This window comes from Thalassophryne amazonica, chromosome 12 (genome assembly GCF_902500255.1).
Source record: "Thalassophryne amazonica chromosome 12, fThaAma1.1, whole genome shotgun sequence".
NCBI lineage: Eukaryota > Metazoa > Chordata > Actinopteri > Batrachoidiformes > Batrachoididae > Thalassophryne > Thalassophryne amazonica.
The window spans coordinates 32,383,833-32,406,457 of record NC_047114.1 but is presented as its reverse complement, the minus strand read 5'-3'; the positions used below and the strand labels follow the sequence as shown (position 1 = coordinate 32,406,457).

The 22,625-nt window shown below is 44.8% G+C and overlaps 1 long non-coding RNA gene and 1 pseudogene across 1 annotated transcript; both read left to right on the top strand.

The window, feature by feature from the left end:
• Nucleotides 1–535: 535 nt before the first annotated feature.
• Nucleotides 536–9,127, top strand: LOC117521199 (annotated as a pseudogene).
• Nucleotides 9,128–9,641: 514 nt separating this feature from the next.
• LOC117522546 lies at nucleotides 9,642–11,581 on the top strand. The gene is made up of 3 exons (XR_004564237.1): nucleotides 9,642–9,694; nucleotides 9,784–9,912; nucleotides 11,470–11,581. It is a non-coding gene; the product is annotated as an uncharacterized LOC117522546 (long non-coding RNA).
• The last annotated feature ends 11,044 nt before the right edge of the window (nucleotides 11,582–22,625 follow it).

The window sequence follows — 22,625 nt, the reverse complement described above, 5'->3', positions numbered from 1 at the left end:
GTGGGGTTGGGGTTGTTTTGTTTGTTTGTTTGTTTGTTTTTTTCCCCCAGTTTCCGCCCTCAGGGTGTGACTGTGGTGTCCTCTGGGGGGAAATGACTGTGGGACCATCTAGCCGTAGACGGCCGGGGCTGGGTCTGTTGTTAGTCATGGGGGGGTGTCTCCTGGGGTTTGATGGAACGGTCATCTTTGCAAGCTTAAGTTTGGGTCGTGTTTTGTTTATGTTTTTCTTTTCTCCTCTTCCCTGGGTTTGATGGGACGGTCCTCTGGGGAGGGGGGGTGTTGGTATGGTTGTATTTTTCTTTTTTTTTTTTCTTTTCTCGCAGTTTGCACCCCTGGGGTTTGGTTGTGGTGTTCCCTGGGGGGGGGGGGGGGGGGGGGGGGGGGGGGGGGTATTGGGTTTTTTTCTTTTTGTTTTATGACTAAGCAGATTTTAAACATAGTCGAAAGATGGCTGAATGCACAGGTTCAAGAACTCCTGGCCAAAATTGAGCAAAGTGAACGACAGAAGCAAGAGTTGACAGAAACGAATGCAAAGATGCAGTCAGAGGTGGAGACTCTAACAGGTCTGCTAACTGAAGCAGAAGGCAAGACCATCAAATTCAACAAAAGATATCTCTGCACTGGAGTCTCAGTTGCAGGATACTCAGGAGCTGCTCCAAGAGGAAATCCATGGGACACCTTCCTTCTCCATCCGCCTAGGGCAGATGGAGGATGAGGGGAATATTTTGCGGGAGATGCTGAAAGAAGAGGAAGAGAGCAAGAAGACTGTGGAGAAGCCAGTTTCTACTCTCTAGACTCAGCTGGCTGAAAGGAAGACAAAGGCAGGATAGGACGCCTTGTCAGTAGAGGGGGCTGAAGAGGGCCTCAAGTGACTCCAATGGGAGTTTGGACGGTGTTCAGTGGCAGCTGGAGTAGAAAAGTTCAGCCTATGGACAAACTGGATAAGACAGAAATCTGTTTGCAGCAAGAGTCGGATGACCTCATGGTGGACCAGGACCACCTTCGGCAGATCGTCTCCAATCTGAAGAGGAAGCAAAAGAAGTTTGACCAGATGCGGGCCAAAGAGAAATGCATTGCTACTCGATATGCAGAGGAGCATTATAATGCCGAAGTGGAGGCCAGGGAGAAGGAGACAAAAGTCTTGACCCTGGCAGGGGAGTTGAAGTCTCTTACAGACCTGAAAGGTGAACTTGACCGGTTTAACAAAGTGCTCAAGATTGAGATGGATGACTTTGGAAAGAGTTCACAGTTTGGAGAGGTCCAAGCGTGCCATGGAGCAGCAACTGGAGGAGATGAAGATTCAGCTGGAGGAGCTGGAGGATGAATGCAGGCAATGTTCCCAGACCCACTCTGCCAAGAAGACATGGGAGCTGGATCTGGGAGGGCTTGAAGGCCTTCTTGAAGATGCTAATGAAAATCGCGATAATGTCTTATAGCAGCTGAAGAAACTGCAGGCCCGACTGAAAGATCAGATAAGAGGACTGGAAGAGCTGCAAATGTCCAGGGATGAAGCAGTTAATGATGCTAAAGACAGTGATAAGAAGCTTAAAGCCATGGAGGGAGACATGCTACACACCCAGGAGGAGCAGTCTACTGCAGACAGGCTCAGGGTGAGAAAAGATAAGCTCCAAGATGAGATTGATAGTCTCAACACGAAGTTCCCTGTTGGCAGAGAAGAGGAAGCGGCTGGAAGCTTGCATTATCCAGCTGAAGGAAGAACTTGAGAAGCTCAACATTGAGATGATCAATGACCGCATGAAGAGATTAACATTGTAGGTTGAGCAGCTGACGACGGAGCTGTCTTCAGAGCGCAGTAACGCACAGCTCCTGGAGACGGGCCTTTCCCAGCTGGATCGTCAGCACAAAGAGCTGAAGCTGCAGGAGGTGTTTTTTGCTCCCAGCCAACATTCCAGCCATGGTCCCTGGAGGGGGATGTTTTTTCTGGCCCAGGTTCGTGTGGTCGCCAGGAGGCTTCCCGTGAGGGTGGGGTACTGTTGTGTGCTGGTGTGTTTGGCTGGCTTGATTTTTGTTTTTCTGTTTCTCCCACCAGGTGGTATGCATTCAGGACTGAGTGGCTGAGTATTAGGACCTCACCCTGAACACCTGAGGCTTGTTATCACGTGCAGGTCATCAGGACTCACAGCTGTGGTGTATCTGTCTTGATCGGAGATTGCTGCACTTAAACCTTGAATGCACAATGTGTGATTGCCAGAGACTCGACCTTGTGAGCAGACGTGTGAGATCGGCATCAGGAGAACAATCTCACCATTACGGACGCAGAGACCGCTCCAGGTTTGACGCCACAGTCTGTGAAGGAGGATTGGGTGAGGTCTCACGCTCTTCAGCACACTTCCTGAGGTAATTTGGTTTTGGTGACTTTTATGAAGTAATGACAGTGGATTTGGTGTCCCTCACACCTTGTTGTATTGAGCTGTCACGTTATGCTAATTGTCTAATCAGCTTCTGCTGCAGTGGAGATTTGAACTGAATTGTTCCGTGCCTGCAGGGTGAGAAGCTGATATATATTTAAGCCAGGAAGTGTTTGCTGATTGTGTGCACCTTTGAGCTGTGTCTCTCTGGGTGGAGAGTGTTGGACTCACCTCATGTTTTCTTTCTTCACAGACTCGGTTTGTCGCGGCCACCTGGGGGGTGTCGGCGGGGTCCCTGGGTCCGAACTGCTGTGGCTCCGGACCGTTTGCGCTGCTGAGAGCGCGCCGTGTTTTCACCTCACCAGACCGCGGACATTTTTGGTTGTTTATCACTAAACTCACTATGATTATTAAATTCTGTTATCTTTTGAACCGTGCTCTGCTTATTTTATGCTGGGTCCTGTCAAACGCTGGGTCGGTGCTCCGACCGTGTCCGACACATAACATTTTTTTTTTTGTATGTACAGCTACCCTAAGATGACAGCAAAGCCACAAAAGAAGAAGAAACAAGAGGTGAGAAAATTTTGTATTCAGTCTTTCAAATATGACATCAGCACATGTTCCCAGACTTAGATGTAGCATTGCATCAGGAAGAGCATGTGGTGTAAAACTTATGGCAAATCATTATGCGGCTCATACTTGGTGTAACTTACAAACTTAAGTTCATACAACGTAATTCATTCAGGTTTTACCAATTGTAAAGCTTTTTAGTTGGTTCTTTTTTCAGTGTATCAACACTGTGCAATACTTTATTTAGTCTCACTGAAAACAATTTTTAAAAGAATTTTTAAATAATAATTTGTATTTTTTGATTTTCAGGCTGAGCCAACTGTCCCAACAACTCTAAAACCTCAGTGTATCCCCATACAGTAAGTCCAAACATTTAAGTGTATAATTTCTCATTCTCAATAAGGTTTTTCTCTAAATCATTGTATTTCTCTTTATTTCATCATTCTATAGTGTGTACGCTAAAAGGAAAACCTTGGCTCCTCCAATGCTCATTAAAATGCCCAAGTATGCATTAAGGAGTTTAAAAGAGGTCATCACAGTGTTGGACAGCAAAATGCAACTCATCAGTGGAGTGAAAAGGTATCGTACAACATCAGCAACTTGTAAATCAAGTACAGTTTGTGGCCAGCAAAGCTTTTATATAAAACATGTCTATCTGTAATATATTGGCTGGAATTAACTAAACCTTATATAAAAAAAATAGGAACTTGTGAATTATTTTTACAGCTGTTTCTACTTTTGAATTGTAAGATAACATGTCATAAATGGTAAATACATACGTGATGTTTCCTGTTTAAACATTTCCAGATTGCAGCCAGAATTGAAATTGATCATGCAGTCGGATGGAATTGAAAGTGGGATTGCAGCTATGAAATATGTCTAAAGTAGTCATGTTTCTCTTTTTTGTCTTTAATTTTGCAGACTTTACACACTTGATGGTCGGCTTATTAAAGATCCAATGGACCTGAAGAGCAACGAACATTATGTTGCTGTCAGCGGAGGAGCATTTATACCTGACCCACATGACAGGTTTGAACGGCCTCAGGCAACAAACAGAACAAAATACATTTTCTTTGTGTTCTCACATGGTTCTGATGTAAAAAGAACATTGATTAATCTTGGTATTGTGTTTGTTCCCAACAGTCAAGTTACCTCAACTGCAGTCAGAAGACCACAGATTCAGGTGAGTTCACTTTCACAGTTTGTTCATTTTCGTCCAGCAAGTTAAACATTAATTTACCTCAACTTTCGACTGTAACACGAGGGAGCTGCTACACTCTTTTTTAAACAACACTGTCATTCTTTACTAAGTGTCACCAAATACAATTGTTTTACCATCTTTATAATAATAATTTGTATTTTTTGATTTTCAGGATGAGGTAACCATCCCAACAACTCGAAAGGTTCAGTTTATCTCCCTAAGGTAAGTCCAGACATTCAGGTGGACAATTATTTATTCGAAATGAGATTTTCTCTAAATAATTATATATCTCTTTATTTCACCATTCCACAGTGTGTACGCTAATGGGAGACCCACTATTCATCCAAAGCTCATTAAAATTCCCAAATATGCATTGAGGAGTTTAGAAGAGGTTATCACCATGGTGGAGGGCAAAATGCAACTCACCAGTGGAGTGAAAAGGTATCATACAACATCAGCAACTTGTAAATCAAGTACAGTTTGTGCCCAGCAAAGCTTTTACTGTATATAAAACACTAGCTGAGCTAAAATTCTTCTCTACCCGTGCGTAGAATTTTAGCCATGTCAACATGTCTAATTGTAATATATTGGCTACAATTAACTAAACCTAATTAAATAAAATAGTGACTAAAATTAATTTTTACAGCTGTTTCTACTTTTGAGGGACAGAAGTGTAATATTACATGTCATAAATGGCAAATACATAAATGATGTTCCATTGTTCATTAATGAAACTGAATCAGAATTAATCCAGTTTAAACATTTGCAGATTGTAGTAAGAATTGGAATTGATCATGCTGGAGTTTGTGGGATTGCACCTATGAAATCTGTCTAAAGTAGTCATGTTTCTCTTTTCTCATCTTTAATTTTGCAGACTTTACACACTTGATGGTCATCTCATTGAAGATCCAATGCAGCTGAAGAGCAACGAGTTTTATGTTGCTGTTGGCAGGGGAACATTTAAACCTGCCCCATATGTTGTATGGCTGGGGGTGCCTGGCTGCCTTTTGTTTCTGTCTTTTGTTCTGTCTTTTGTTTTTCCTTCCAGGTGGCTTGCGTTTAGGACTGAGTGGCTGTGTGGCTGAGTTATCAGGACCTCACCCTGATCACCTGAAGCTTGTTATGTGCAGCTCGTCAGGACTCACAGCTGTGGTGCATCTACATGGATTGGAGCATGGTTGCATTTAAGTCTGGAGTACAGAGTGTGTATTTGCCAGAGACTCGACCTTGTGACCAGACGGGTGAGATCGTCGTCTCGAGAGCCATCTCATCATCTTGGATGCAGAGACCGTACCAGGTTTGGAAGCCATGGTCTGTGAAAGAAGAGGGGGTGAGGTCTCACGCTCGTCAGCACACTTCCTGAGGTACAGTAGGTTTTGTGACTAACATTAGTACAGTCAGTAATGTGGTGTCCCTCACACCTTATTATATTGAGCTGTTATGTTAGTCGTTTAATCAGCTTCCACTGCAGTGAGAATGTGAACTGGGTGTTCATGCCTGCAGGGTGGGAAGCTGATTGGTAATTAAGCCAGGAAGTGTTTGCTGTTTATGTACACCTTTGAGTGGTCTCTCTGTGTGTGGAGTGTGTACTCACATGATGGTTTCTTCTTTCACAGACTTGGTTTGTCGCGGCCACCTGGGGGGTGTCGGCGGGGTCCTTGGGTCCGAATTGTTTCTGGCTCCGGACCGTTTGTGCTGCCTGGAGCGCACCGTATTACCACATCACCAGACCGCGCACTCATTTGTTTGTAATTATCACATCACTGTTATGTTATTAAATTCAGTTATCCTTTGTACCGTGCTCTGCTTATTTTATACTGGGTCCTTCAAACGCTGGTCGGTTCTCCGTCCTGCATCCGACACATAACAGTAGTCTCTGGCCATACATCACGGACCCAGCGGTAGCAGAGACGGTACCGCACCGGTAAGGCGGCAGCAGACGTTCAGAAGTTATCCGGATCAGTTGCGGGTGCTCTCCGCCCGGAGGGTGCGTGTTCGGAGAACCCATTATTGAATACTGATTTGAGCTCTCTTGCAGCCGTTTTCCTGTGTTGTTGCCTTATCCGTGGGTCGTGGTGGAGTGTGACTAGCGACAGCTTTGCGTCACACTCTGACCAGATAAGAGGTAAAACGGGAGCTGCATGAGTGGGTCTGTAATGGGTGAACGCGCACGCCGGAGCTCTGTGGCACGGGTCGCTGTGCTTCCTGTTGTTACAGTTGTAGCCCCGTTTCCCCGGGTAAAGATAGCTACTGCTTCTGTTGTGACAGCTCCGGCGTAATTTAGTTGAAGCACATTTTGGTTGTGTTACACATAGCTGCGCACAGGAAAAGCAGCATGAGTTGTTTTCTCTGTTACCAAAGGGGTTTTTATTTTCAGCACTTTGGCTCCCTCTGTTGGTGACTGAGTCACATTACCGTTAATGCTCTTAAGGTGGAACAGGTGTGTTCCATATGTTTGAGATTAATGGTATACGTCACTTATTAGTTTTGTGTTGGTTCATTTTTTGTGGGTGTTTTTTGAGTTGGTTTTTGTGTGGGATATTTTACACTATTAGTGTTCTGGGGTCGTGATCCTGCAGTCTGTCTGGAGCATAAAAAAGGACCCAAATAACTTTATGTTAGTCTGTTAGTCTTTCTTTTTATTTCTTTTGGTTTCACCTCCCAGGGTTTGATGGGACGGTCCTCTGGGGGGTGATGGGGGGGTAATTGGGTTGTTTTTTCTTTTTTCTTTTTTTTTTTTGTTTTTGTTATGCCCTCTCTTCTCCTCTGGCTCCAGCCGTGTGAGCCGTACGTGTCGGCGTTGCTGGAGTGATGCAGTTTGGTTATGCTGGGCATTTCCCAGGTAACCTCTGCACCTGGGAGGGGGGGGGGGGGGGTTCGGGGTGTTGTTTTTTTTTTTGTTGATTCCCTGTTCCACCTCCGGCTTCAGCGCGCCTTTGAGCCGTCTGCCATCGGCGTGGCTGAGGTTTGGGGCAGTGGAATATACCCGCAGCTGGTGGCTGGTTTGGAAGTCGGAGGGGTGGCGCTGTTTTGTGCCGTCTGCCATAGCCACTGTTCCACTCCTCCCGGTTGACTTCTGGGGTATAGTCATGGTTGGTGATGCTGGACGTGCTTCCAGTTTCCACTGCGCCGAGGGGGTGTGGTGGGGTTGTTTTGTTTGTATGTTTTTTTTTCCTTTTGTTTTTCCCCCCAGTTTCCGCCCTCAGGGTGTGACTGTGGTGTCCTCTGGGGGGGAAAGGGCTGTGGGTCCATCTAGCCATAGACGGACGGGGCTGGGTCCGTTGGTCATGAGGGGGGGCGTCTCCTGGGGTTGATGGAAGGGTCCTCTGGGAGGCGCTGGGAGTCCCCGTGGGTGACTTTGGATCCCAGAGGGACCTCGGCTGTGGTTATTACTCCTGGAGCTGGCGGGATGTCCTCTGGGGGGTGTTGGTCCCTACATGTCATTGGGGGGTGGGGGGGTGGGGGGGTGTTGGCGTTTTTATTTGCAAGCTTAAATTTTGGTTGTTTTTCTTTTCTCCTCTTCCCGGGGTTTGATGGAACGGTCCTCTGGGGAGGGGGGGGGGGGGGTTTGGTTGTTTGTGTTTGTCTTTTTGGTTTTATGACTACACAGACTTTGAACATGGTTGGACAAAGGCTGACCGCACAGGTTTAAGAACTCCTGGCCACACCTGTGCAAATCGATTGACAGAAACAAAGGCAAAGATGCAGTCAGAAGTGAAGACGTCAACAGTTCTGTTAAATGAAGATTCAGTTGGAAGATGAATGCAGATACTGTTTCCAGCCATGATCCCTGGAGGGGGGTGTTTTTCCTGGGCCAGGTTTGTGTGGTCGCCGGGAGGCTTCCCGTGAGGGTGGGGTGCTGTTGTATGGCTGGGGGTGCCTGGCTGCCTTTTGTTTCTGTCTTTTGTTCTGTCTTTTGTTTTTCCTTCCAGGTGGCTTGTGATTAGGACTGAGTGGCTGTGTGGCTGAGTTATCAGGACCTCACCCTGATCACCTGAAGCTTGTTATGTGCAGCTCGTCAGGACTCACAGCTGTGGTGCATCTACATGGATTGGAGCATGGTTGCATTTAAGTCTGGAGTACAGAGTGTGTATTTGCCAGAGACTCGACCTTGTGACCAGACGGGTGAGATTGTCGTCTCGAGAGCCATCTCATCATCTTGGATGCAGAGACCGTACCAGGTTTGGAAGCCATGGTCTGTGAAAGAAGAGGGGGTGAGGTCTCACACTCGTCAGCACACTTCCTGAGGTACAGTAGGTTTTGTGACTAACATTAGTACAGTCAGTAATGTGGTGTCCCTCACACCTTATTATATTGAGCTGTTATGTTAGTCGTTTAATCAGCTTCCACTGCAGTGAGAATGTGAACTGGGTGTTCCATGCCTGCAGGGTGGGAAGCTGATTGGTAATTAAGCCAGGAAGTGTTTGCTGTTTATGTACACCTTTGAGTGGTCTCTCTGTGTGTGGAGTGTGTACTCACATGATGGTTTCTTCTTTCACAGACTTGGTTTGTCGCAGCCACCTGGGGGGTGTCGGCGGGGTCCTTGGGTCCGAATTGTTTCTGGCTCCGGACCGTTTGTGCTGCCTGGAGCGCACCGTATTACCACCTCACCAGACCGCGCACTCATTTGTTTGTAATTATCACATCACTGTTATGTTATTAAATTCAGTTATCCTTTGTACCGTGCTCTGCTTATTTTATACTGGGTCCTTCAAACGCTGGTCGGTTCTCCGTCCTGCGTCCGACACATAACACCATATGGCCAAATGACAAAATCCAAGATTAGTAAGATGATTGAACGGTATGAAATAAAACAAAAAAGAGAGAAGAAAATACATTATCTTTGTGTTCTCATTTCTCATATGGTTGTGACGTAAAAAAAGAACATTTATTCATATTGGCACTGTGTTTTTCCCTATAGTTTGGAAACCTCAACTGCAGTCAGAAGACCACAGATTCAGGTGAGTTTTCTCCTGTAACACCATAGTTTTCTGATCACAAAATTGTATGTTTAAAATCTGTTTCTCACCCACACATCATGAAACCTTTACTAATTTGATCAAGAGGACAACCATAAAAATTTCCATGCTGATTACAATCCAGCTATGGATTCTGTGTGTGTGTAAAAAAAAGAGCATTTTTTTTTCCTGTTACAGTGAGGTTCAGCATTTAATCACAAACGAACACACTGACATTCATTAAACCTGTCTGTATTAAGTACATAAATCCCATAAATAGATCATCAAAAGGTGACATATTGTCCGGGTTTGATGTTGGATCCAAATGAGTTCAAGGGAAATGTACCTTTGTCCTACATTCATATTGTAAACAAAAACCACAAAATAACATTATTAAGAACCCCTGTTACTTTCTCACTGAAAAACCTTGACACACAATGTGTAACTGTTTGACCATTTTTGAATATTGAGTTGTATTTTAAAACTTTGCTGTTATAATTATTAATATGACTGTTGCTATTTCATTTTCAGCAAAGATCCACAAAGGATGAAGTTGCTGCTCCCAAAAATCTTAAACCCGAGTTTTGCTCAATAAAGTAAGTCCAGACTTTCTGGTAGATAATTATTTATTCTAAATATGATTTTCCTCTGACTAATCATATATCTTTGTTTCATCATTCTATAGTGTGTTTGCTAATGGGAAGCCCTGGACTCCTCCTGTTCACATCATGATTCCCAAGTACGCACTGAAGTGGATGGATGACGTGATCACCATGGTGGCAGCGAAAATGCCAAAACACTTGAAAGTGAACAGGTACTATAATAATAATAACTTTATAAAGCACTTTTCACAAAAAACTTACAAAGTGCCATTCAACATCAATACCTTGTAAATCTCACAGAGTTTGGGCCAAGCAAATCAAATTATAGTCAACATTTCTTACTGCAATATATGGACTGCAATGAACCAAAAACTGATTTTGAACTAATCTGACGTATTAGCGATGCAATCACTATTATCTTTTGGTATTATTTAAGCTAACAGAGCAATTTTTAAACTTTCCAGTATAAATACTGTGATGTTAAACCTTTACAGTGACAACACTGTTAACTACGGAACCTGGGAGAGGTCACTTAAAGTGATTTTTTTTTTTTTTTTTTTTCTGGCCATGATAATTTGTGCACACGTTTTCCTTTAATTGAGCCCACAAATTAATAAAATGTGTTCTCAAATTAATAAAACGTGCGCACGTTTTCCTGGCAGTGATAATTCGTGTGCACGTTTTAATGGTCGTGATAATTTGTGCGCACGTTTTCCTTTAATTGAGCATTCGAATTAATAAAACAACCGCACATTTTCCTTTCGTTCAAAATGAACTCCATAATATAACCTAAATTGTCATACTCATGACGGGGAGATGCTTCGCCCTCAGCATCCTTTTTAATGTGCTTAAACTCCAGATGATGCCATGCTGGGCAGCTTGTTCTCTATATGTCCTTGTGCGCTCAAACCATGAAGATATACCCTGACCAAATCCATTTCTAAAAGGGAACTGTCTCCTGGTTTGTTGACTAATAGCCAACATTTATGTGTCACGACAATATTGAAGGCATGTTTTACAAATTATGGCCACGTTTAAGTAGATCGTGCCTTTGTTTAATAATACTTGCGCACAATATAATAAAACGTGCGCACAATATAATAAAACGTGCGCACCATATAATTAAATGTGCGCACATTCTCTCCACATGCAAAACATTTTGCAATGACACTTCCAGGGCTCCATAGTTAACCTTATTTAGTTTGCAGATAAAAATAATTCAGTGAAAGTGGTTGCATGCGCTTTTTCTTATATTTGTTTGAGAAGAAATATCTAGGGAAACATTTTAAGAATTTATTGGGACATATTGAAGCACCAAGATGTTATCTAATGAATGCTAAATGCACTATTTGTTCATAAATGAGCCAAACAAACTAATTTCCAAGAAAGCTAAATGCTAACTAGCTAAGCTAGCATGATGAGGCAGTGTAAGGACTGGGTGCTAGTTAGAAAATAAATGAGCATTTACATGAAGAGTTCATATTTACACTTTCAATCACTGTCTTAGAGTTCACCGCAAATGTTCCCAATCTGTTTGTACAACTGTTTATAATTTTAGAATTGTACAAAATTACACGTTATAAATGGTAAACACATACATGATGTTCCATTGCTCATTAATGGAACTGGATCAGAATGAATCCTGTTTAAATATTTACAAAATGCAGAAGGGATTGGAATTGATCATGCTGTAATGTGTGGAATTATACAGGTGTGAAATTTGACCAGAGCAGTCTGACGTTTCTCCTTTCTCATCTTTGAATTTGCAGGCTTTACACACTTGATGGCAAACTCATTGAAGATCCACAGGAGCTAAAGAGTCATGAGTTTTACGTTGCTGTCGGCACTGAACAATTTATAGTTGCCCCATATGGCCAAATCCCAGAATGTTGGTTGAGCAAGAGATGGTATGCAGCAAAAATAAATAAATAAAATTAATTAATAAAAATATTATGATGATAATAATAATAATAATAATAACACAGTTTGTTTCCTCACATGGTTCTGAACAGAATATGTATTAATCTTTGCATTGTGTTTACTCCCTACAGCAAAGAATCCCCATCTGATGGTCAAACAGTGCATCACAGACAGGATTTTGTTGCCATTTACTCAAAACGACGCAGAAACCTGAAAAGGAAGGAGCCCATGAAAGAGCCCAAGTCCTCAGATGCTGATGACATGAAGAATATATCTACCAGCACAGGCTCTGGGTACAGCAGAAGCATAAGATCTTCAGGCCTGTCAAGAATATCACCTCTGTCCCTATGTTGTTCTGAATGAATAAAAGACAGACATATATGTAAAAGTTTATTTGTAGTTCTGATCACTCCAGAAATACAAACAAATGCAACCAGTGATGCATGGCACGAGATGTTCACACAAGAAACGCGATAATGTTGCACCTGCGAAGGACGCGCAAGTGACAGTTGCAAGAGTGCTGCGCAGCATCCGACTGGCATTCTAGCAGCATCTTCATGGCGTTTGTGTGATATGTTGTCGAGACACTGCAGACATCATGGCTATATGAATCTCTGAGCCCTCCCCTGTTCAACAAACATTTTGGATAGAAAACAGAGATGGAGATGAATCTGACACAAGAGGTCCAGAACCTGATCCACCATCAAAGTGCCAGGCTGAAGGCTGCAGTATATCTGCTCACTGTAGCTGCTGTGAGGGCAGCAAGGGTTCATACGCCACAAAATGAGCAAAAAAGTCAGGGTGAGGGATTGGCTACTGAGCAAAAAACAACACGACATATGACATGTTCATGTGACACCTGCGAGAGGGGAATGTCAAGTCAGTCATCAGCTTTGTGAGGATGGATCCTGACACCAACAAAACTGAAACAGTTTTTACACTTGCCATAACTCTGAACGCGTTCAAAGTTGTGGCAACTGGAAAAATGATATAGTCATTTACAGCTTCACGGTGGAGCGGCACAGAGAAGGATTTTCAGATAAGAAAATAAACCAAATCACTCCCAGTTGTTTTCTGGCAACTTTAGCAGAAAATTCCACAACTTGTTTTTCAGAAAATCCTTCTCTGTACCACTCTGGTATGAAGATGTAGAAAAGGTGATGCAAGAGACAACAGTTGAAAAACCCCAAGTTTCTACATTCATAGCCACAGAAGCCTATAATGTTCTATTCTGTGCACCACTGTTTGTTCTGTTGAGAAATTTAGTTCTTTGATTAATCTATATTGTCTGTGTTTTTTTTGTTTTTTTTTTGGGGGGGGGGGGTACTTGTTGTTATGAGTGTGTGTGTGTGCGCGTGTGTGTGTGTGTGTGTGTATCTACAAACAGACACACACACACACACACACAATATATGTACAATATATATATGTGTGTGTGTGTGTGTGTGTGTATTCAAGGATTCAAGGAAATTTTATTGTCATATGCACAGAACAGAAGAACATCTTCCCTGCACAATGAAATGTGGCTACTGCATTTAACCCATCCTATTTGCCAGTAGGAGCAGAAGTCGCCATTAGGCGCCCGGGGACCAGCTCCAGATGTACATCCCTGCCTTGGTCAACAGCAGGGCTGAGCAAACCAACACCGACCCATAACAAACAACACACACAACACACAACACATAGGCCGGCCCAGTACATAAAACATATATATGAAAGCAAAACACGAGGGAAAAGGAGAAGAAAAAAAAACCCTCATAGCTGCTGCATTACACAGCAGCAATGAGGAAAAAAAAAAAATCCCATCAGCACAAAAAAACAATAATCACAGAGACAAAACAAGGACACAGGACGACAACCGAGATTTGAAAGGACCAGTTTATCAGAACACTCCGGAAGGCAGCCAGTTCGGCGCCGTCAATGGCCCTGTCCGACAGTCTGGAGGGAGGAGGGAACAGCCCTGCGCGGTCTGAGAAGTCCTGGACAGTTCTAACACAGTTCACGTCAGAGCTGGAGAAGCTGAGGGGAGGGGGGAAGACCAGGGAGCGAGGCTTAAGTGTTGATCTTCTGAGGAGGTTTTTTATCACAGCGACCTTGAAGTGCAGCTGTATTTGGGGAAGCCAAATGAATAGCCAGATTAACAGACGCCTGAAAGATTCCACAGTTCTGAGAACAGAGTGGCTCTCTATGCATCTGAATGTAGAATGTGGTCTTCACAGACGGTCATAGCGGGTTTCCAGGGCTGCGATCTTGCTCGAGATGTCTTCCAACGCGCGGTTAACCCCCGCCGACTGCGCAGCCACTGCCTTCCCAATCGAATCAATCATATAGGGCAGCCTGGAACGACCAATCAAAGCTGCTTCCACTTTCTTGATTTTCCGGTAAACCAGCAGAGTGCCCGCACCACACATCAGAAAGCCGCTCACCACCAAGCCGAATATGTACACATCTTCGACGTCCTCCACAGAAAGCATGTAAAGGCACATGACCTGCCATCTCCTCCACGAGTCCATCACGTAACCCATCACATGCGTCCCAGCAGGACAGGTCGGGTCCTCCGCTCCCGAATGTCTTGTAGAAAAAATAGTGTCAATTGCGTTCAGAGACCACTTTAACAGATCCATTTTTGTCGTTTCCAGAAGAGCAAAGCTGCAGCCTCACAGACAACACGCCACAGAAGCAGGAAAGATAAGGAGGGAGGGAGAGGAGAAAAGTGCGTCCGTCTCGGTCGAGTGCAAGCTGGCTGTATGTATGTATGGTAAGGGATGGGTGTTTATTAGGGTTGTAGCTATCGATTATTTTAGTAATCAAGTATTCTATCAATTATTCTGGCAATTAATCGAGTAATCGGATAAAAAGTACTTTCACGTTTTTAATCCCTTAAGCCCTAGAGCCTATTTCACCAAAATCACACCCATACATTATGATTTATTTCTCAGCTTGTACAAGGTCAAAAATGCAAAAGTGTGGATGCAAAAAAATTGAAAGTTAATAATACTTGGTAAGAGTAAATGAGTTTTTTTCCCCAAAAAATTAATTCCCATTTGTGTCTTTATTTGCTTGGCTGTTGTGTGTCGTCCTGGTTCCTGCCCTCTCTCTCCCTCTCTCTCCCTCTCTTTTCCCAGGTGGCATCCCTTGTGGAGCTGATGATCACACCTGCTTGCAATCTACATGCCTCCATATAAGCCCTGGTTCTTCAGCTCATCGGCGCCAGAGACTCAGTGTTCACAACCTGGTACCTGGCCTCTCAATTTCCGTATTGAGCCTGTCTGTCTGCATTCCGCCACAGTATTCTTTGACTCGCTGTTTTCTGCATTCCACACTTCTCTAGCCATCAGTAGTTTTGGTTTGAGTGATTGTAGCAGCCCTCTCATTGCCTTCTCTTCCTTCACAATGACCTCATCCTCCATCAGCTCCCCAGGGGGCCATCTGGACCACGGACCACTCAGCTCCCCATCTTGGACTGCCACCTGTACTCCAGTGCTACATGGGCTGCGACCACCTGAGTCCACCACAACGTGGGCCAGGTTTCCACTCTGCCTACCTCCAAGACTGTATTCACTGTTTATGCAACATTTGTGCTGTGACACCTTCCTGGTTCATTAAATCCTATTGTTTTTTCATTCAGTCTCCCTGCTTTGGGGTCCAAGCCTGGTTTTCGTGTCAGAAGCGTAACAGAAGTCTCTGGCCAACATCATGGACTCCGCAGGGTCAGACCAGCTTCAACAAGCCCTGTCCGCCCAGGGAGCCTTCCTGGGTCAGCAACAGCAACAACTTTCCGTACTATCTGATCTGGTCCAGGACCTCATCTGACAGGTTTCACACACACACACACACACACACACACACACACACACACACACACACACACACACACACACACACACACACACACACACACACACACACACACACACACACCGCACTGTCTGCTCTTACAGCTAAAGTAGATAAACTCACCTTAGTTTCACCCCCAGCCCAGGATTCCACTCCGGTTCAGCTTTTGCAGGCCTCCACGTCTCCCAATCCAGTCCCAGAACCATTTATCTGCCACCCAGAACCATATGCCGGTGATGTAAACACATGCTCCTCTTTTCTCATGCAGTGTTCCTTCTTTTTCTCCCAGCGTCTGTCACAATATTCCAACGATCACAGTAAGGTCTACTACATCATAAACTTGCTCCGGGGGGAGGCTCTCAAGTGGGCTACCGCCCTCTGGAGTACAAGTTCACCTCTGCTTCACTCCTTTTCTCGCTTTTCAAGAGAGTTTCAGTTAGTTTTCGATCACCCTTAACGCAGCCATTCCTTATCCCAGCAGTTGTTGTCCCTGAGGCAGGAACAGCGGAGTACGCAGTCGACTTCTGTGTTCTCGCTGCGGAGGCCGGCTGGGACTCCACGGCGCTGCAAAGTGTTTTTGTTAATGGGTTGTCGGAGGCTTTAAAGGACGAACTGGCGGTTAGTGATGAACCGGAATCGCTGGACAACTTAATGACTTTAGCTATCCGTATCGACAACCTGTTGAGGAAGCATCGGCGAGAGAGAAATCGGAAGGCTGACCGTAGTACTGCCACTTGGATCCCTCAGCGGTCTGGGCTGGGCCCATCCTTCACGAGCTCCACTGCTGTGTCCAACCCCAGACCTCTAGCTCCCCCTGCTGATGAGCCCATGCAATTAGGCAGGGCCAAATTATCACCACAGGAGCGCCAGCGGAGACTGGATGCTGGGGAATGTTTATATTGTGCTGCAACAGGTCACATCTGTAGTTCTTGTCCCGTGCGGCCAAAAACCAACGCTCATCCTTAGACTCAGGGTTAAGGATGAGCCAGATCACATTCACGGGGGTTCAGTCCAGACGCACCCAAATCCCGGGCACTCTTTTGTTTAATGACCATTCATTGTCTATTCCTGCACTAATTGACACAGGGGCTGAAGGGAATTTTTTTTGGACCGCAAGGTTGTAGTCAATTCTTGCATCCCGGTGGAGGCACTTGACATGCCCCTCTCAGTTTATGCTTTAGACGGCACTCCCCTTCCTGCCATAACACACAAGATGGTACCAATCACTCTCGTGTTATCTGGGAACCACCGGGAACCTATCCAATTTTAGGTGTTTTCTTCCACGTCCCCTTTAGTGCTGGGTCATCCTTGGGTGGTCAAACACAATCCCCGGATTGATTGGCCGACCGGAACTATTACACAGTGGAGCGAGGCCTGCGACTGTGAGTGTCTTTGATCCTCTTTTCTGCCCAGTGCTGTAGGCAAAGAGGAGGTCACTTCACCTCCTGACCTGTCTTTGGTCCCCACAGAGTATCACAATCTGGCCGAGGTGTTCAGCAAGGATCGTGCTCTGTCACTTCCCCCGCACCATCCTTATGATTGCACCATAGACTTGCTTCCGGGTGCAAAGTATCCAGTTAGTAGACTCTTCAATCTGTCGCGTCCGGAACGTGAGGCTATGGAGACCTACATCCGGGACTCCTTGTCTGCTGGGCTGATACGTCACTCTGGGGTCGTCTCCACTGGGGGCAGGCTTCTTCTTTGTCGGGAAGAATGATGGAACCCTGTGCCCCTGCATTGATTTCCGGGGGTTGAATGCTATTACGGTCCGCAACCGGTACCCACTCCCCCTACCAGATTCTGCATTCAGCCCCCTGCAGGGGGCCTCGATTTTTTTCAAATTAGACCTCAGAAATGCCTATCACCTGGTTCGGATTAGGGAGGGTGATGAGTGGAAGACGGCCTTCAACACACCTCTTGGTCATTTTGAATATCTGGTCATGCCTTTCGGTCTCACGAACGCTCCCGCCACTTTCCAAGCACTGATAAATGATATCCTTCGGGATTTCCTCAACCGGTTTGTTTTTGTCTACCTAGACGATATCCTTATCTTCTCCTCATCTCTCCATGAACATATCAGACACGTGCGTCTAGTACTTCAGCAGTTGTTGGAGAACCGGTTGTTTGTGAAGGCTCAAAAATGTGAGTTCCATCAATTTACCATTTCCTTCCTTGGTTTCATCATCTCTCCTAACTCAGTCAAGCCGGATCCCTGTAAAGTGATGATCACACCTGCTTGCAATCTACATGCCTCCATATAAGCCCTGGTTCTTCAGCTCATCAGCGCCAGAGACTCAGTGTTCACAACCTAGTACCTGGCCTCTCAATTTCTGTATTGATCATGTCTGTCTGTGTTCTTCCGCAGTGACTGTGTTCTGCCCACCTGAGTTCACCACAACGTGGGCCAGGTTTCCACTCTGCCTACCTCCAAGACTGTATTCACTATTTATGCAACATTTGTGCTGTGACACCTTCCTGGTTAATTAAATCCTATTGTTTTTTCATTCAGTCTCCCTGCTTTGGGGTCCAAGCCTGGTTTTCGGGTCAGAAGCGTAACACTGGCGTTTCAGCTGTGGTTAGTTGATATGTGATTGAAGTGGATACTTTTGTAGAGGAGACTTCGCTTGACATTTTGATGTATAATAAGTATATGTTGGTGTCAGCATTGGTTAGTTATGAGTGTTCAAATGTTCCAAAACAGGGCAAGTCCCCAAATTTGGGGACTCTAGGGTTTAAGAGGGTTTTAAATATCAATAGTCCAGCGCTCTCCTTAAGCAATGGTACAATGTTGCTTTGCCAAAGTCTTGACATTTTGCTGAGATGGCGCTGGGATGTGGCTTTCTGTTGGGTTTTTTTTTCCAACTTGTAAAATTTAACCATTTTGAGTTTTTTATTATTGTCATTTTTAAAGGTTGGTGGACTGGGTCCCTACGTGTGTTTTTTATTTTTTATCCCTCTTTCTTTGTGATTCAGCAGATGCATTTCAGGTGAAGGTTGAACATGCAAGCCTCGCAATCACAGTTTTGTTTTGTTTTTTTTGTTTGTTTTGTTTTTTGCGAAACAATCAGTGTGACTCTGAACAAAACAGACAGCAGCTAGCTTCGCCTGTGGGTACCCGGCTGTCAGGTCAATAGTCACTTCCCACGTCGAGCAGACCGTGTTTTTTTTTTAAATAGACAAACACACTGCTTCACTTTAAATGCACAGTAAGTCTATTTCAGATGATCAGTGTGGACGTTCTTTCTCTTAAAAGGCTTTATTTTACTCTGTGTCGCATTGAAAAGCGGTAGCTTTAATGTTGTGTTCACACCGGACACCACACGAACGACGGCGGCGACAGGTTGCCATATAATCCCTATGTAAGGACGCATTGTAGTGCCACAAAAGTTCAAGCCACGCAATGCGACGCAATGGATGCGAATCAAGCGTCGCGAATAACGTGATTTTGAGCAATTTTTAAGCAATTGGCGCATTTGTGGCGCGTGAGGATCATTTTATTAACTACACAGATGTATAATAAAACAAATAGTGACTGGTTTATAGCACAGTTATGACAGAGTTGGAGGAGAGAGTGAACTGCAGCAGCAGCCAGTTTTTTTTTTTTTTAAACTGTTCACATGTGCGTGCGTGAACGGGACAGGAGGTCCTCAAACTGGGTCCTGGAGAGGCGGAAGTATGATGAATTTGTGGCGTCGCGTGGCGTCCGGTGTGAAAGCAGTATAAGGGCTAAATTACTAACTGTTACACGGCCTGAGCGCATGCTCTTGTCTTCTTCTGTTGTTTTTCTGGGGATGTTGCACCGCCACACAAAGGCCTGGCATATGTACTACAATGTTAAACGACGCTTTGAGGCACAGCCCTAGTGTTCATAAGCTTTTGCTTCTGCCTACACCGTTTCAGCCGCACAAAATTGTGAAATTGTTTGAGTTTTTTTGTTGTGCGAGTTTGTTTTTGTTTTTTTTTAAGTATGCGTGTGTGCTGAATAATCCTGTTTGTATTTCTTAATGACTGATGGGAGCAATGTCTCACAAAAGGGAGTGGCATACTGTTGCACTGTTTGTAAGGTGCACTACTCGTGGAGAATCCTTCACCGTGAAGGATTCTCTCAGTGTTCTGCCCTCACTACTCGACTTGAACACAGCTATGCAGAAAGTGAACTCTTTGACAGACTGACAGATTGACTTCTTTATTGTAACGTATCCTTCAATTATCAACAGAGTAAAACTGAAAAAAAGACAACGAAAAACATACTCAGGCTCTTTGGCAGCAGTATTACAGTTTTTATTGATTGCTTTGACCTGTTTGAAGAAACTGGGAACCTCTCAGGCTTCATCATCACCATCTCAGCAGAGCAAAAGACACCTCTTGCAAATGTGTTAACCCATTCTCATTGGATTGACACATTTCCCCCACCCTTTTTCAAAACAGTTAACACAGATGTCATTCAAGCAGTCAAAACTCCACTGTTTTAGCTACAGTATCCTAACAGAAAGCATATGTTCCCAGCGATTAGAAACTATCTGCTCTGTATGCAATCACTGAATCACCTGTTTGACACTTCTTCACACAAATCTTCAATTTGCAATCAGTCTGTAGGAGGCCTTAAAAGGTGACATGCCTGTGTTGTTCTTTGTAAGCATGGATCAAAAAGGTCTAAGGCAGATGAGACTGAGAGTAAGAGGAAGTGTAAGCGGTAGAGGAGTCCGTGTGCGAGGTGGAGGTATCATTGGCAGGGCTCAGGTTACTGATGAAATTCGGGCAACTATAATTGGTCATGTTATAATAAATCATGGCCTTTCACTTAGAGAGGCTGGACAAAGAGTCCAACCCGTTGTAAACAGAAACACTTTTGCCTCAATTGTCAGAGTTTTTCGACAGGAGAACAGGTAATGTTGTTATAGGCCTACAATATATACAGAAATATCTGCAGTACAGTAATATACAGTACTTCATGTAATTTCTTCCACATTCCCATTTCATGTATTTTTTTTATAGACTCGAAAGGCTACCAGTCACTGGTGGTAGAAGAAGAATTTTTAATGCTGAGCAGGAGGCAGCCGTTGTCAACATGGTTGTGGCAAATAATGCCGTTAGACTGCCAGAAATCAGGGCTGCAGTAATTGCAGATCAGGGAGTATTTAGAAATAGAAATACTGTGAGCGAGACCACCATAGACTGCATCCTCAGGAGGAACCATATGGCAATGAAACTGTTGTGTGGGCCGCTGAAGAGGAGGTACTGCTGGTCCACCACCACCAGATGGCGCCCTGCTTGGAGTGCGGGCTTCAAGCACGAGAGGGCGCCGGAGCCACTGGGAGTGACAGCTGTCACTCTTCATCAGCACCAGCTGTCACTCAGCCAACTCATCAGCATCTCCATAAAGGCCGGACTGCGACTCCACCTCCTCGCCGAGAAATCAGCTACCATTCGGGTAATCTTCTCTGCTGTGATTATTGTTGTCCAAGACATTGTTCTGTGTGCAGCCGTGTTCCTGTGGACTCTGTCGGAGGCTGGATTGGTGGACAGTGAGAGGACGACGTTCTTCGCCTCTCACTCCATCCAGGAAAGAGACCAACAGGAGCTGCACGGGTGAAATTGTTGCTGGAGGTGGAGGTTCTCCCTCCTAATTGTGTACAGACTGTGGGATTACTGAGTGTGCGACCTCACACTCATCAGGACTGTCTCTGTTCTCTGCCAGCAGTACCGGGTCTGACTGCTGAAGACAGCGGCCACCTGGGGCGCAGGGCTTGGCGGCTCCGGTGTTCTTCAGCTCCGTTGGCAGTGCAAGCTGTGTGGGATCCGGCTCTTCTCTCGCCAGGCGTCTTCTATCGTCGAGCCTGCCCACACGTCACCTGGTGTATGATTGACAGTCACCATATTGTTATTGTCTGTACGTCGTTGTGCAATTCACAACATTAAATTGTTACTTTTGGCTTATCCATTGTCCGTTCATTAACGCCCCCTGTTGTGGGTCCGTGTCACGACACTTTCACAACAGAAACAGCTGTACAGAGTTTCTTTTCAAAGGAACTCTGACGCTGTGAAGGAGGTCAGATGCCAATATGTGGAGCTAAAGAATCATTACTATACTGTTACTGTCTGCCTTGTCATGTCCTGCAGTTCCTGTAGAGTCAACTAGAGTCACTTTTACGTAATTGTAATTTTGACTTTTTTTCTTTAGAGAATAATGGAGTTTGAAGCTGAGGGGGCACATCATGTCTTCTTTTATGTCGATGAGGCAGGCTTCAATCTGTGCAAAGTCAGGAGACGAGGAAGGAACCTCATTGGGCGTAGGGCCACTATTGCAGGTCCAGGGCAGAGGGGCGCCAACATAACTATGTGTGCTGCCATCTCCAATGATGGCATCCTGTGCCATATCCCCCCCATTGTGTCCTACAACACCGAGCACCTCAGAGCATTCCTGAATGCTCTTCACGACATGCTGATCCCACCTCAGGAGAGAGGGCTGTTGAGGCCTGGCTTGCCACTGTTTGTCATCATATGGGACAATGTGGCATTCCACTACTCTCGTATTGTAAATGAGTGGTTTGCAGTCCACCCTCGGATGATGGCGCAATTCCTTCCACCGTATTCCCCTTTTTTGAATCCAATAGAGGAATTCTTTAGTGCTTGGAGATGGAAGGTTTATGATCATCACCCCTATGATCGGATGCCCTTGCTCAATGCAATGACTGCTGCAGCCCAAGATATTGATGCAGAGGCATGCCAAGGCTGGATCAGGCAGGCCAGAAGGTTTTTCCCTCGCTGCATTGCCAGAGAGAACATTGAATGTGATGTGGATGAGGCCATGTGGCCCATTCCTCAAAACAGAAGAGACTATCAGTCGTACTGCACTCTTACTGTACTCTATACTCCTATAGTATAGGCCTACTAAAGATTTTTGTTCTTTACTGTAAAAGATAGATTTTTTTGTTTTCCTAATTTCTTATAGGCCCACAGTAATGGATTGTATGTATTTTGATTTACATACTTTCTGCAGGAATATTTCAGTTGTCAGCCACAAAATAGCCTGAAAAAAGAATGTAATTGAATCAATAAAATTTGCATCAAAGCAAATCTGATTCTGGATCCATTTTTTGCTAGAAGGCAGCAAACAGCACTGTCAACAATGTCAACCAATGGTGCACTGATTCACACTGAGTGCTGT